A 14,136-nucleotide genomic window follows, 5' to 3' on the forward strand; every position below is an offset into this window, starting at 1 on the left:
GCCCGGCCTGGCTCCGCGCGGCTCCCGGGGGTCGGAGCGGGGCCGGGTCCCGGGCCACTGCGATCTCTGCGCGCAGCGTGGAGGGGGTGGGCGGCGAGGCACTGCCGGGCGGGCGGGGGCTGGAGAGAAGGGAGAGAGGGAGCGAGCGTCAGGAGGCGGGGTCTGGGTGGCGGGGGCCGAGGGGGGCGGAGGAAGCGAGGGAAAGTTGATCGCGGACTTGAGCGGCGGCGGCAGCTAGGGAGAGAAGGGCGCGGGCTGTGTGGCGCGATGCTCGGGGAGAAGACGCGTCCGACGGCGGCAGGCCGCTGAACCGGGCGGGGCGGGGCAGCCCCGGCATGGAGCGCGGGGTTGCGGAGCCTCGGGACGTTTGGGGCGCGCCTCGTCCGAGCCCGCGGCGCTTCTGAAGTTGCAGGCGGCCAGCGGCGGGCAGCCGGCCCAAGGGGACGCTGGAGCGGCCAGCGTGCCGCGGGTGAACCTTCGCGCCGGCGGCGAGACGCGGCGGTGGCCAGCAGCGGAGCAGGCGGCCCGTGGGGGCCGACCCGGAGGAGAGCAGAGCCGGAGGCGCTTCGCGGCGCTTCTCCGCACACGCACACGGTACCGAGAGCCGCGCACCGCCCCTTCCCTCCCCGCTTCCCTCGCCTTCTCCGCACCGTTCGCCCGCCGCGCGCGGGGAAAGTTGGAGCCGTGGGGTCGCGACCGCAGCCGCCGAACCACTTGTTCCCGGCACGGCCATCACCCGCGGCGAGCGCCCAGGGCCTCCTTCCATCCCCAGCCCCTGGCCCGGGGTCAGGCGCCCCGCTTGCAGCCAGCAGCCGGACGCGCGGCAACTTTGATTCCCGGGAACTCGAATTCCCGCCGGGTTGGCTTTGGGAGGACAGGCACTGCACTCCCCTCCCGGTTCCTGGACATTTGGTCGTTTTGCTCTCCGCGCCTTAGGGAGGGTCTGCTTGGGTCTGGGTTGGGGAGAATTTCGGCGGTAAAGAGGGCGTTGGGCTACCAATCCTGTCCCTTTCTGCGCCCTGGGTCCCCGTTTGGACAGTGGAATGGAGTGGGGCGCACCGCCACCGCGGGATGGGCATTGGCGCTGGAGGAAGCTACAGTTACCTAGCTCGCCCCTACCCTCATCACCTCTTGATGGCCCTGAGAGACCCCAGAGGACCCCCGAAACCTTCCCAAGCCGATCCGGCTTTGGGGACACGCACCCCTCGCGGAGCAGGGAGCCTTGTGTGGCTTGCACTTCGCTTCCCCAGTCAGTCCCCTGGCAGGTCCACCACCGACGGTGCTGGCTGGCCCTGGAGGCCTGTGCTCGAGATTGCTGCCCCCCATCTCCCCTGCAGGTCAGCCCGGGACGCGGGCAAAGCCCGCGCATTCCAAGGTGGTGGAGGCATGAGCCGGTGAGCTCTCCGTGTCTTGCCTTCCCTGTGCCTTGCCTTCCCGAAGCGAGAACCTAGAGTCACTGCCTCTGGGCTCAGAGTAGAGATTCGGTGCCATCGCCTCTGGCCACCGCCCCACTGCGACCCCAACCCCCAGCCCTGGTGCTATCAGTGGCCTAGGGGGCTGGGGCAGGGGCGGAATTAGCCTTATGTGAATAGTAACACGCCCCTACGCTCCCCAGTTCTTCAGAAGGCAGGTCCTGGATCTCCTGCGTACTTTGCCCTCTCCGATGGGAGAGACATTGACCCTTACGGTTCAGGCTATTGGCAGGAGCCCCCACCCCAGTGTGTATTTCGAAATAAGCTGGAGAGGCATATAAGGATTGTGTGTGTGTGTGTGTGTGTGTGTGTCCCCACTGGCGCACTGGGTGCGTCAGACCCTTGCCTGGGTCAGGGTGGGCTTGATGAGCCATGTTTGAAGCCAGGTGCGAGGTGCTGATGAGTCAGCCCAGGGTGGGGACAGCTGGCTTGGTTAACGTTTGGGTTGTGGTGCGTGGGTAGGCGCACTGCGGGCAGCTCCCGTGGGGGTGGGGGACTAGAGGTCGTTCTGCCCCTGGAGGGGCCAGGAGGGGGCCCCTCAGCTGGGAATAGGAATGCTTGGCACTGATTCCCTGGGGCTGGGGAGGGCCTGCGTGGCACAGAGTGTGAGTACTTCTTGGGCTGGAAAGGTGGCACTACAGAAGTCACTAGCGTGAGCCAGGTGGTAGAGGACAGTGGGGGAGTGGGAGGCCCCCAGCTGGCAGCCTGGCCTTATCTGGCCTGGGCCCCCTGCACACCTCTGTCTTGGCCTTCCTCATCCTGGAATAGCTGAGCTCCTCACATCTGCCCACTAAAGAGCTTGGTTGGGGGTTATGTTGGCAGATGGTTCTGTTGGCCTCCCAAAGAGCTCCCTCACCCAACAAGCTACCTTACCTACAATTTCACTATTTGACGTTCATTTCTTTGCACTTAATATTTTAAAGGGCATCTCACTGAAGTCCTTACTCTACCTGCACACGCTTCTTGGGGGTGTGGGCCTGGTGGAGCCTTGCTGCTCCAGCTGTGCCCTGCAGACACGGCATTAGCATGACCTGGGGGCTCGTTAGAAAGGCAGACTCCTCTGGCCCCTCCCAGAATTCCTGAATCAGGATGTGTGTTTGACAAGCTCCTTGAGTGATTTGTGTGCTCAGTCAAGTCTGTGAAGCTCTGGTCCACAAGACCTTCTAGGGAATGAGCATTTCGCAACTTCTTGGATCCAAAGGAGTGTCACACTAGGGCAGGGGATAAGAACACGAGTTTGAGAACATGACTGGAACTGCTTTTCCTGGAGAGTCATGATAGGGTTGAGTAACAGTTCCCTCCTGACCCCTCAGGGCCGTCTTCTGCTAATGCCAGGAAGTGTCTGTGTCTGGGGGGGACCTTTAGACAGATCCAAGTAGCAGCTCAGCCTTCTGTGCAGTTAAAACGTGGCTGTGTGTGCTGCCTGTGGGCTGGTAGCAAGTGAGCACAGGGCAGGGGTTCTGGAAGCTGGATATGCTGCTCTTTCTCTAGATGGCCTGGGGCTGGGTTGGTGCTGTCTCTCAAAGGGAAGGAATGAGTAACTGTCCTGTGCTTCATCTGTCCCTCCCAGCTGGTGGGGTGCCCCACTGATCACGCCACTCAGCGGCCACAGGACTTACACAGAGGGAGCTGCCGAAATGCTAATTTGGGATAGCCCAAAGAGGGGAGGGTGCTGCCCAGGCTCCCTTCCTACTCCCAGCCCGGGGTTGGACATTCCACTTCTGCTGGGGACGAGGGGCACCCTGCACTCCAAGACAGGAAGATGATGCCAGGGCATGGTGGCTCCTTACCCCTGGGCCTTTTGCAGGGATAATGGTGACCATGAAGCCATCAGGCTGGCCTGAGAGTAGACTATAGAGGATTTGTCCCAGAGGCCTGGTGAGGCCACTGGTGTCGCGGGTGACAGGTCATGGCATGTGCCCCAACCCCGCTGAAAGAGGACTGTCCCTCCCCTGAGCTGGCCTCCTGGCCAGAAAGATGGGTGATCCTTCCAGGGTGCAGAGTGGCGAGGGAGCCGTGTGGGTCAGCATGGGTGTAGGCCTGACCAATGCTTTATCCTGATGTGAACCATTCCTTCATTCAGGAGTTCAAACATAGCTAAATGAAGAAAAGATTATTTTCCTGAACCCTCAGGTTTTTAAAAAATGTCCTGTTATAAAACATAAAGATTTTTTCTTTTAAGGTTTTATTTATTTTCTTGACAGAGGAAGAGAGAGATCACAAGTAGGCAGAGAGGCAGGCAGAGAGAGAGGGGGAAGCAGAGTCCCCGCTGAGCAGAAAGCCCGATGCGGGGCTCAGTCCCAGGACCCCGAGATCATGACCTGAACCAAAGGCAGAGGCTTTAACCCACTGAGCCATCCAGGCGCCCCCATAAAGATGATTTTTAAAATTGCCTGAATTGCCTTCGAACTCCTTGGTTTCAAGCAATGATAGTGTTGTTTAAAAAAAAAAAATTTTTTTTGAGGCTCGATTAGAGTTTTTCTTGGCACCAGGACAATCCTCATTGTGTCGTTAATATGTGAACAAGGCCATTCTCAGGTAGACTCTGCTAGATGGGCTCTTTGGGATGAGAGCGTTTTGCTTCCCATGGGAAAGGAGTGGGGATTGGAAGGGGTTTTGCTGTGCCCGAACGTCATGCACTTGTGTGTGTATTAGACATTGCTTGGGGTGTCCCCGGCCCTGGGAAGCCTTTACTGACTCCTCTCCAGCCTGGGCCTCCCTCCCTCACCTCCTTCCATGGTGCTTTTTACTACCCCGCGGGGGTCTGAGCCCTTGTCCGGACAGTGAGCTCCGGCAGCATGGGCTGTGTCTTAGTCCTCCTTGAATCCTCAGGGCCCCCCAGGCTGGTGGACTCCAGGACTCGGGGCTCATTGACTGAATGGGCGATTGCCAGGTGATCATTCCATTGCCTTCTCTAGCCCCATTGTTAACTGGTGTGAATGCACTGAGCACGCAGTGTGCCCATAACGAATCTTCGCTCCTCCTGTTGGTCACTTTCAGGTCTGGGCGGGTTTGTCTGTCTTGCTGTATCTTGGGCTTCAGCCGTCTGCCCTTGGAATGGAGGTCTCAAACCCATGTGCCTGCGGGGGGCTGGGAGGCAGACAAAGAGAACCGCAGTGCCAAATGGGGGATAACAGGGGGGCTCTGGAGCCTATGAGAACAGAAGAGCCCAGGCCCTGTAGGAAAAGGGGCCATGGTGGGCGGAACCCATCTCCGCAACGGAAGTCAGGATCATGGTTGCCCTGGCGTGTCACACCCCGGGCTCAAGGTGTGCTTCTGGAGTGCTGGAAATTTCCGTGTCTTGAGTTGGATATCTGCAACAGTGGTGACTGATCATTTGGGCAGAAGAGTCGATTTAGAAAAATTGGAGCAGTTATGGGCCACGTTTATTTTGGGTCAATATGAAAATGGCCTTATTGAATCCCACAGGGCAGAAGATGCATATCGTTACCAACTTGATTGACCAGAAGGGTGTCTGTGAGAAACTTGGCATATTTAAGAAGTAGCCACATGGAGACAGCGTTCTAGGCTTTCACTGTGAAATTTAATCTGGCCCTGTCGCGGGGAATAGGGCCAGCTGCCGCTCCTCTGTGCTGGTCTGTATATTTGGGTCTTGGTGTTGGTGTGCCTGAGGCGTGGTCTCACACTAGCAGTGAATGTCCGTGTGGCTCAGGGTTTTGCCAAGGGGAGCGGGAATAGCAGATACCGTCCCCAGCCTCAGGGGCTTCAAGCTGTATCACTAAGAGGGACACAGCAGGCTCACGTTTGGCATTCATATTTTGTACACTTCCTTTGCATAGTCTACAACCTGTGCAAGTGTTGGTTATTATTATAAATGTGAAGTTGTTTCCTTCCTAATTTCCGTAAGGCATCTAGCTCAGAGGCGGACAGAGCTGGGATTGTAAACCAGTGTGTCCCCTCTTGAGCTCCGAAGCCTTGGTCTGCCATGTAGCTTCGCCTGGGTCTTAGTTTTCCCATCTGGTAAATGGGAATAATTTTCAATTACCTTGTAGGCTTGCTCTCAACATGAATAAGAAGAAAATTGTGTAGAAAGCCTTTTGTGCAGGGCCTGGCACAGAGCACACATGCAAAATGGAGTAGGTTTTATTATCCCTGTTGATTTAGTCATGGGTTAGGCACACCGTATTCTAGCCAAGAGGTGAGGCCCCCCCCCCTTATTTTGAGAGCTTGACAATCTGTAAGTTCATAAATTGAATTCTGCCTAAAGGGGTGTGTGCGCGTGCGGTTGTGATTTTTAATTTTGAATTAGTTACTAACAACATTAAAACAACATCATTTTTGCATAAAAACCTAGATTTCTGGCATCTCTGACAGGACCTGGCAATGGTGGGTCTCTGCGCCCGACCGGCAGCTGCTGTTTGGTGCTGACTCGCAGCCGCCCCTTTTGTTTACTTGTGTTTTTATTTTAAAGAATTCCTTGAGGGTTACGTGCCTACAGGATAATCAGATCTTAGGTAGAAGTGGAGACCTTCCGCAGATGCATACCCCATGTGGATGAGATGCATTCCCGGTGCCCTGGCAGGGGGCCGAACGCCCCCTTCCAGGCCGTGTCATCCTGCTCCAGAAGTGACCACTGTGCCCACATCACTCTGATTTCGGTCACACATCTGAGCTTTGCCTGAAGGCTACCTTTTAGACTTAGGTGAGTTTATGGCCTTCCGTTCTCCGCAGGCCCCACCACTCCCTATTACCTCACATTTGATCCGCCATGCTCATTTGCCCTCCATCCTGTCCCCTTTAGCCATTTGAGTGTGGAACCTCCATTCCAAGCCCTGGGAGGGTTCTTAGGAATTAGCTAGACTTGCCATGTGACAGGTGGGGAGACTGAGGCCCAGAGTTGGGGAATGGGGTAATTCTAGGCCCTCTCCCTGGCTGAGGGTGGTGGTCAGACAGGGGTCAAGCCCTGCTTCTCCTGCCCTAGCAGGAGGTGGGAGCACACCGTATTCTAGCCAAGAGGTGAGGTCCCCCCCCCCCCCACTTAGACAGGCTTTCATCTCTCGGACCCTAGCAGCCCAGCACTTGGCCTGCAATCACAGTACCCAAGAGCCTCCCGCAGGCTGATCAGCCTACGAGGGAGGGAGCCTTTTCTGGCCCATGCCTTCCTGGAGATGCATCTTCCCCAAGGCAGGCTGATAGTGACGCTCCTTTTCTCTTTAAAGGCCATGCTCCATTTGGAGAGGACCTGAGATGCCATTTGTGACAAACGCCCTGCGTACCACCTTGATTGTCTCTGTTTCTGAAAGAAGACTATAATTTGGGAGCCAGTGAAAGCAAGGGAGGGAGGGAAGCAGAGGAGGGAGAGAGAGCGGGAGGAAAGAGAGAGAAAAACCCCCAGGGTGGTTGGGACCATGTCTGAGTATCCATTTGTGTCACTGGTCCTGTCTACAAGGGATGTTGGCTTTTCCTGGCATCTAATTAGGGAACCAGTGGCAACAGAACTCTGAGCCAGACCTCTGTGCCCCTTCTATGGAGGCCTGTGGCTTTGTATTCGATGGGGAATTTATGGATGGAATGCCACCGGGGAAACCAGCATATACTGGGGAGCGGAGTGGAAGGTCCTTCCAGACCCATCCTCCTTAATGTTTTAGGGTCTCACGTGCACTGCTGGGGGGCCTTGCATTCAGCCCGCTGGCCAACCAATATTCAGCATCACCAGCATACCAGTCTCTACCTAGCTGCTGGGGGTTCACGCTGAGGACAGGCAGCAGAGCTGCTCAGGAGAAATAAAATGCGAGCCACAAACGCAAACCACAAGTGTGGCTTGAAATTTTCTCGTAGCCCCTTAAAAAAAGTTATAAGAAATAAGTGAAATTATTTTTGATGATCTATTTTCTTTAACCCAGTTCATCTAAAATATGTCCATTTCAACATGGGATCAAGGTAACAAATGATTATTCGTTATGTATCTTACATTGTTTTTTGATCCCAAGTCTTTGGCATCTAGTGTGTGTTTTGCAGCCAGAGCACATCTCAGCTTGAACTGGGTACATTCTGAGTGTTCATTGGCCGCCTGTGGCTAGTGGCGACTGCACTGAACTGGGGGAGAAAGTCAGGTAATAAAGACATACCCAAGGCATTGACAGATGGCTCTGGGGGTTCCAGAGAAGACAGAGGGGGCAATTGACATGCTAGAGGCAGAAAATAGGGTGGTTGGGGGAAGGCTTTTGGAGGATGGGAAGATGCAATCCATTCCCATGGACCTGAGCCCTGGCAGGGCTGGGGAGTGGTGGGGTGGAGTGGAAGGAGGAAGGGGTACCCATGTGTCCACTGGCAGCCTTCCGGATCCCCTACAACGCGCCAAACACCAAGCTTTTTTTTTTTTTAAAGATTTTATTTATTTATTGGACAGAGAGAGGTCACAAGTAGGCAGAGAAGCAGGCAGAGAGAGAGGAGGAAGCAGGCTCCCTGCTGAGCAGAGAACCCGATGGGGGGCTCGATCCCAACACCCTGGGATCATGACCGGAGCCAAAGGCAGAGGCTTTAACCCACTGAGCCACCCAGGCGCCCCGCCAAACACCAAGCTTAATGGATACTAATATTTTAGAAAAGCACTTTGTCTTTGGGGTGTGTATGTGTTTGTCCCCGCTTCCCCCTTCTCTGCACACTTTCCATGAGAAAGATAAGGAGTAAGTTCGTTGCTACTCCTTGCTTTTTATGCTGGGGAGTTTTCAGCACAAGGAGTGTCAGCCAGGAAAGCTGCTGCACTGCGGAGCATTAGGGATCGTGTCCTCTGGGTAGAGGGCCCAGCCTGCCCAATGTAGGAGGGTTTGGATGCCAAGGGGTTGGGGTGCTCAAGAGGCCTGAAGGCTTGTCTCCTCTCCTGGACTTGGGGTGGGAGGAGGGCTTGGAGGGGATCCTGGGGTTCTGAAGAAGGGCCCGTGAGTAGATTGCTCTGGGGCTGGGGTAGGGCAGACCTTCCTTGCTGTCTGGACTTCAGTTGTGATTGACCTGGGCCAGGGTGAACGTTCAGGCACCTACAGATCCAGACAGTGGATGTTAGACAAAGACTGGCTGGGCTGGGGCTGGTGCTGGGGCAAACTGCACATGCTCCCCCCTCCTCCGTCTGAAGGGGGCGCCACCACTCCCATTCTGGCCAGAGCTTGGCAAGCCAGAAGGCAGGACAGGTATGGCCACAACTGACTTCCAAAATTATATAGAAGTGCAGATTTTAAAAAATACATAATTTTGTTATTTTAAATTTAGCAACTAATTCAAATATTTAAAGATACCATGAGGTCATTCATTCATTTATCAAATATAAATGGAGCCTTTACTGGGTGCCAGGCACTGTTCTAGGCCCCTGGGGCCCAGCAGTGACTCCTGACCTTGTGGAATGTGTATGGTAGGGAGGACCCTTCAGCAAGCTGCCTGTGGCCCACGCATGACCAGTCTATGTGTGACCTCTGTCATAGAGTTAGAGTGTCAGGACTGCTAGTAGTAACTAGAAACACTGACTAAGCTTTTACTATGTGCCAGGCCCTTGTCTGAGCACTCCGTGAGATAGGCACTGTTGTTACTCTGATTTTACATATGAGAAAACAGAGGCACAGAGAGGTCAAGCACTTCACCCGAAGTCACACAGCAGGCAGGCCGTGGGGTAGAATGTGAGCAAGGCTGTCTGACTCCTTCATCTTCTGCCTATTCTTGGCCCCACACTGCCTTTGGAGAAGGCCAGAGCCAAATTCCTGACTATCCAGATGGGCATCCAAACTCAGAAAGGGCACGTGACCCACCTCAGGTCTGCACAGAGGTGGTGACAGGGCTGCATTCTCAGTCCAGCCTGTCTGGGCTTCACCTGTGACCGACCCCGCTCTGGGGTGGGACATTCAGGGGCCTACGGCACACAGGCATATGAGAGAGTGAAGCTGGGCAGTGAGTCTTGTGATTGAATCTCCACCCACACTTCCCCTGTGCTGTGGGCCGGGGTGGCCCACGAGCTACCCTCCGTGTTTTTGGCCCAGTGTTATTCCTAGAGTGACCTCAGCTTGGATGCTGGTCCCAACCCGTGTAGTCTCCCTGGGGGACCATAGGGGACTCGTAGCTCTCCTGTATTGGCAGGTGCACAGGAACCGTGAGGCAGAGAGTTCCATGTGAACCGTGAAGCAAGACACCCCCAGTGAGTGTTGAAGACTTCCGTCACGGTCCTTGTGCAGATTCAAGGGCTCCAATTCTCTGAGCGACGGTTTACTCATCTGTGAAGGAGGGGGAAAATCCTTGGGGCCAGGCTACCACACTCAGGGAGTAGGGATTCTCGAGAGATGCATGGACGTGCTTGTCAGAATGTATCGTGATATATAGAACCTGTAATCAATCAGTCGATCAATATTTATTAGTTATCACTATGTATGAATGACTTACACTATGGGGGAATTCACGAGATATATGCAGATAGCTATTGAAATAACATGAAAATCTCTAAACCCAATATCAGCGTCTTTGAATGGCTCAATGACTTGTGTCCCCTCCCCCGTCAATTTGATACCCATCTCTTGGGTATTGACTAAGCCTGTCCTGTTTGCAGGACACACCGCAAGGCACACTTACGTACAGAAGTGGAGAAGGCATGGCTCTTCCCTCCCATGGGCTGTCACCCTCGTCCAGGTACTGGATCTGGGACAGCTGATTCTGTGCGAGTGGGTGAGAGGGGAGGGGCCTGCAGCTCCATTTGGAAATTTTAGCATCTCGAGCCTAGCTCCACCAAGGTGTTCCTTCTGTGCTCTTCCTCCAATGAGGAAGCATTTTTTTTTTTTCCACAAAACATTTTATTCCCTGAGTACCCACTTCCCAGTGATCATTCTGCTGTCTGGGGTCCCCCCCGTCCCCACGTCCCAAGCACTACTCCAATGCCTCGGAAGCCCAGACCCCAGAGCTCTCCCACTTGGGGGCTGAGTTTGCACGGGAATGGCCGCACCCTTACAAGAAGACGGGAAGGACATGGGGTGTAGACTGGGGATTGCCGCAGGCCAGACTTGCCATGCGGCTTGACCTGCCAAGCTGAGCCCGAGGGCTGTTGGAAACTGGAGCTCGGGCCGGAAGAAGGGAGCCCATGAATAATACAGCGGGATGGAGACTGTTAACTAGGTGACCTGGTTGCACCTGTGTGTTTCACAGCTTCCCCAGGCTGGGCTGTGGAGGGCTGGGGGGTGTCAGGGAGGGCAAAGGGAAATGGGAAGGGCCAGCTGAAGACACAGCTTCTCTGTTTCCCTTTCATCGGTCCAGCTCACAAGGGCTTTGTATGAACAGCTCCCTCTCATTCTCACTTGGACCCAGATGGCCTGGGCTGTGTGTGTGTGTGCGTGTGTGCACGTGTCCTTACACACAGGTGTGCTGAAGTTCTGCACCTGGACACTCCCCCGAAGTGGCTGCTCCGAAGGGTGGGCCGTCTCTCGTGCCCTGCCCCCACGCCTGGTTTCCAGTTGTCTGCTACACCGGGCATCAGGCTGCCCCCTGTCTCCATCATGGATGTGCTGTGTCACCTTTGCCAGGGTGGCCCCCTCTCGGGGCTCCTGGTTATCGTGGACATGAGATGGTTCTGTCTCCCTGAGCTTTGGCCTCCACCAAGGGAAGTGCTGTTTGATGTAAGGAAGTGCTATTTGATGTAAGTTGTGGGGGGAGGGGTAAGTCTGACTTTATCTTCAAATGCTGCGGGGTCTGTCATTTTAAGTGTTTGTCACTGGATCTGGCTACAGCTACCACACCTGGCACAGGGGAGCCTCTGGACCCCATACCTTCCAGGAAAACAAAGAACGTCTCTGGCAGGATGAAGGCCTCTTCCAAACAGCAAAGGGCGTGTGCTTATACTGTAGCAGGAGAGCTCAAAGGCGGATTCACAAAGAAACTAGTTGTAGGATGTGTCACGTGCAGGGTGGAGAGTCTGAGATGGTAGCATTCGTTCCTGGAGGAGGCTGGCTTTGCCTCCAGATGAGCCATTTCCAGACCCCTGGCCTGGGGGGTGGGAAGCAGAGGACCCTTGGCCAGTGCCTAGAAGGGGAACAGGGGCCCCCAGCCAGCACCTTCTCTTTGTCCTGAGTGTGGTCAGCAGGGGTCAGACCTCTGAGGAGGTCCCAGGCCCTCCTCCACGGCCTAGGGTTGGAACGTGCCCCCAAATCCACCCTTTGGCCCCAGCTGGCTTCCCCAGGCTTACAAGCCCAGGCCCAGAGAGGCTAGGCCTGCCTGCTGTTCTTCAGTTGTAGAATGGGGCCTTCAAGACGTCACACACCTCATCCCTGTCCACACACGCATAGACGCATTTGCCATCTTGGAAGAGATGGGGAGCCTCTCTCCATTTGTGCTGTGTCTGGGTGGTGTAGCTGGGGCTCCAGACCCCAGGCCTCATCGGTGGGCCCATTGCTGAAACAAGGGAAGTGTTTCTGAGCCCAGATACCCAGGGTTGATTCCTGGCTCTTCCAATTCTTAGCTGTGTGGCCTTAGGCAACTTAATCAATCATTTTTTTTTTCTTTGGTTTTCTATCTGGAAAATCAGGATAACAGCAGTACCTACTTCACAGTGTTACTGGAAGGACTAAATGAGTTACTGCATGTAAAATCCTTAGAAAAAGTGCCTGCACATAGTAATTGCTCAACAAATACTGTCAGTATGTATTTTTATGCTGTTGTTATGCTCACCTATTAGGTATTATGATGCTCCTGTTACTCTCAGCTCCTACATTCTGCAGGTCGCCTGGGGGTCATGCAGGTCGCCTGGGGGTGCCAGGAGTAGCTATCATACTTATGAGAAAGGCTCTGTAGGTTCAAAGAAGGTGGGGGAAGTGGGCAGTCATAGAGGCTTCATGGAGGAGGAGGCCCCCTTGGCAAGACTGTGACTTTTCTCTGTGCCCACTGGCATTGTGTTCCCATGGTAGGCAAACACAAAGAGAGGCAGGGCAGTGTAGTGGTGAGTAGCCCTGATGGTGCCAATCCAACTGGGACTTTTCTTAGTCAACTTTTTAATTGAAGTATAACACATACAGAAAGGTGTGCAAATCATACAGCTGGGAATACTGCAGAGTGACCACTCCCATGTAACTTCTCCCCAAACCAAAAAACCAAAACCAAAACCAAAAACAAAATAGAAAAACAAAAACATCCAAAGCCATCTCCCTGTCATTAGTCCCCAAATGCAACTCTTAGCCTGACTTCTAATATCATATGTTCATTTCGTCTGTGTTGTCCCTCTAGTCTGCAGGTAATCAGGCAGTATATTCTCTTTGTGAGGTTTTCTCTCATTTATTTGTGAGTTTTATCCTGTTGTCTATACTTACACCCATTCATTCTCAGTGTTCTATGGTATTCCATTGTATGAATAATCCACTGTTTATCCATTCTACTCTTTATGGGCAACTGGGTTGCTTCCAGTCTTTGGCTGTGATAGGAAAGGCTGTTATGATTGTTTGTTATGTGTCTTTTGACATACACATATGTGTATGAAGTTTTGTTGGGCATGTTTGTCCTTGTACCGATACAAACTTTACAGTGTAATTCCTATAGCTTTATACATGTAGTCTGGATATCTGGCAGTGTAAATCCTCTAGCCTTCTTCTTCTTCAGCATTTTTATTTACTGTTGGTTCTTTGTATTTCTATATAAGCTTTAGAATGGGCTTTTGAAATGCCACAGAATCCCTGCTGAGATTTGATTGAGATTGCATCAAAAATAGGTAGGTCAATTTGAGGAAAATTGACATTGTTACAATATTGACTTTTCTGATCCACAGATAAGATAAGCTCATCCGTTTACCTGGGTCCTAATAAATTTCTTTGAAGAAGGCTTTTTAATTGTCTCTGTAGAGGTTTTGCACTTCTTTAACTAGATTGATTTCTATCTGTTTTGTGTTTTTTTAATCCTATAAAAATTTATATTTAGAGATTTTTTTCATTTCTAATTATTTCTGGCATGTGGACATACAACTGATTTTTACAATATTGCCCCGAATCCAACAATCTTTGCTAAATTTACTTATTTGTTCTGATTGTTTGTTGAATTTTTTTGTTTTTTAACATATACAAACCATGTTTTCTAGAAAGAACCATGTTTTCCTTCCTTTCTGATGCTTTTTTTTTCTTGTCTTATTGCAATGGCTAGAACTTTCAACACAATATTGAATAGAACTGGTGAGAGTGGGCATGTTTATTTTGATTCTGGCATTGAGGAGAAAGTTTTCAATATTCCACCATTAAGTGTGATGTTTGCTGTAGGTTTTTTGTTGATGTCATTTATCAAATTAGGGAAATTTTCTTCTATTGTTTTTTTTTTCACAAAATTGTGGTAAAATATTCTTGACACAAACTTTACCATTTTAATTGTTTCTAAGTGTACAATTCAGTGGTATTAAGTAAGTTCACCATGTTGTGTAACAATCATCACCATCCATTTCTAAACCTTTTATCATCCCAAACAGTAACTCTGTAAACTCTCTACCATTTAAATAATAACTCTCCATTCAGTCCCCATCCCAGCCCCTAGTAATCTCTATTTTATTTTCTGTCTATACAAATTTGCCTATTCTAGGTATCTCATATGAGCAGAATCATACAATATTTGTCCTTTTGTGTCAGGCTTATTTCACTTGACATAATGTTTTCAGAATTCATCCATGTTGTAGCATAAATCGGGATTTCATTTCTATTCAAGGCTGACTGTTGTC

The 14,136-nt window shown here is 52.3% G+C and overlaps 1 protein-coding gene across 4 annotated transcripts in view; it reads left to right on the top strand.

Moving 5' to 3' along the window:
• Window positions 1-212: 212 nt before the first annotated feature.
• CDH23 (cadherin related 23) overlaps window positions 213-14,136 on the top strand; it is a 397,771-nt gene continuing 383,847 nt past the window's right edge. For 3 of the 4 annotated variants that reach the window (XM_032312916.1, XM_032312926.1, XM_032312917.1), the window contains exon 1: window positions 214-594. The gene's annotated coding sequence lies outside the window, so the exon portion shown is untranslated. Of the gene's footprint in view, window positions 595-14,136 lie in introns of all 4 variants that reach the window. The other variant, XM_032312921.1, reaches the window with a different exon arrangement.

Source organism: Mustela erminea, chromosome 14 (genome assembly GCF_009829155.1).
Source record: "Mustela erminea isolate mMusErm1 chromosome 14, mMusErm1.Pri, whole genome shotgun sequence".
NCBI lineage: Eukaryota > Metazoa > Chordata > Mammalia > Carnivora > Mustelidae > Mustela > Mustela erminea.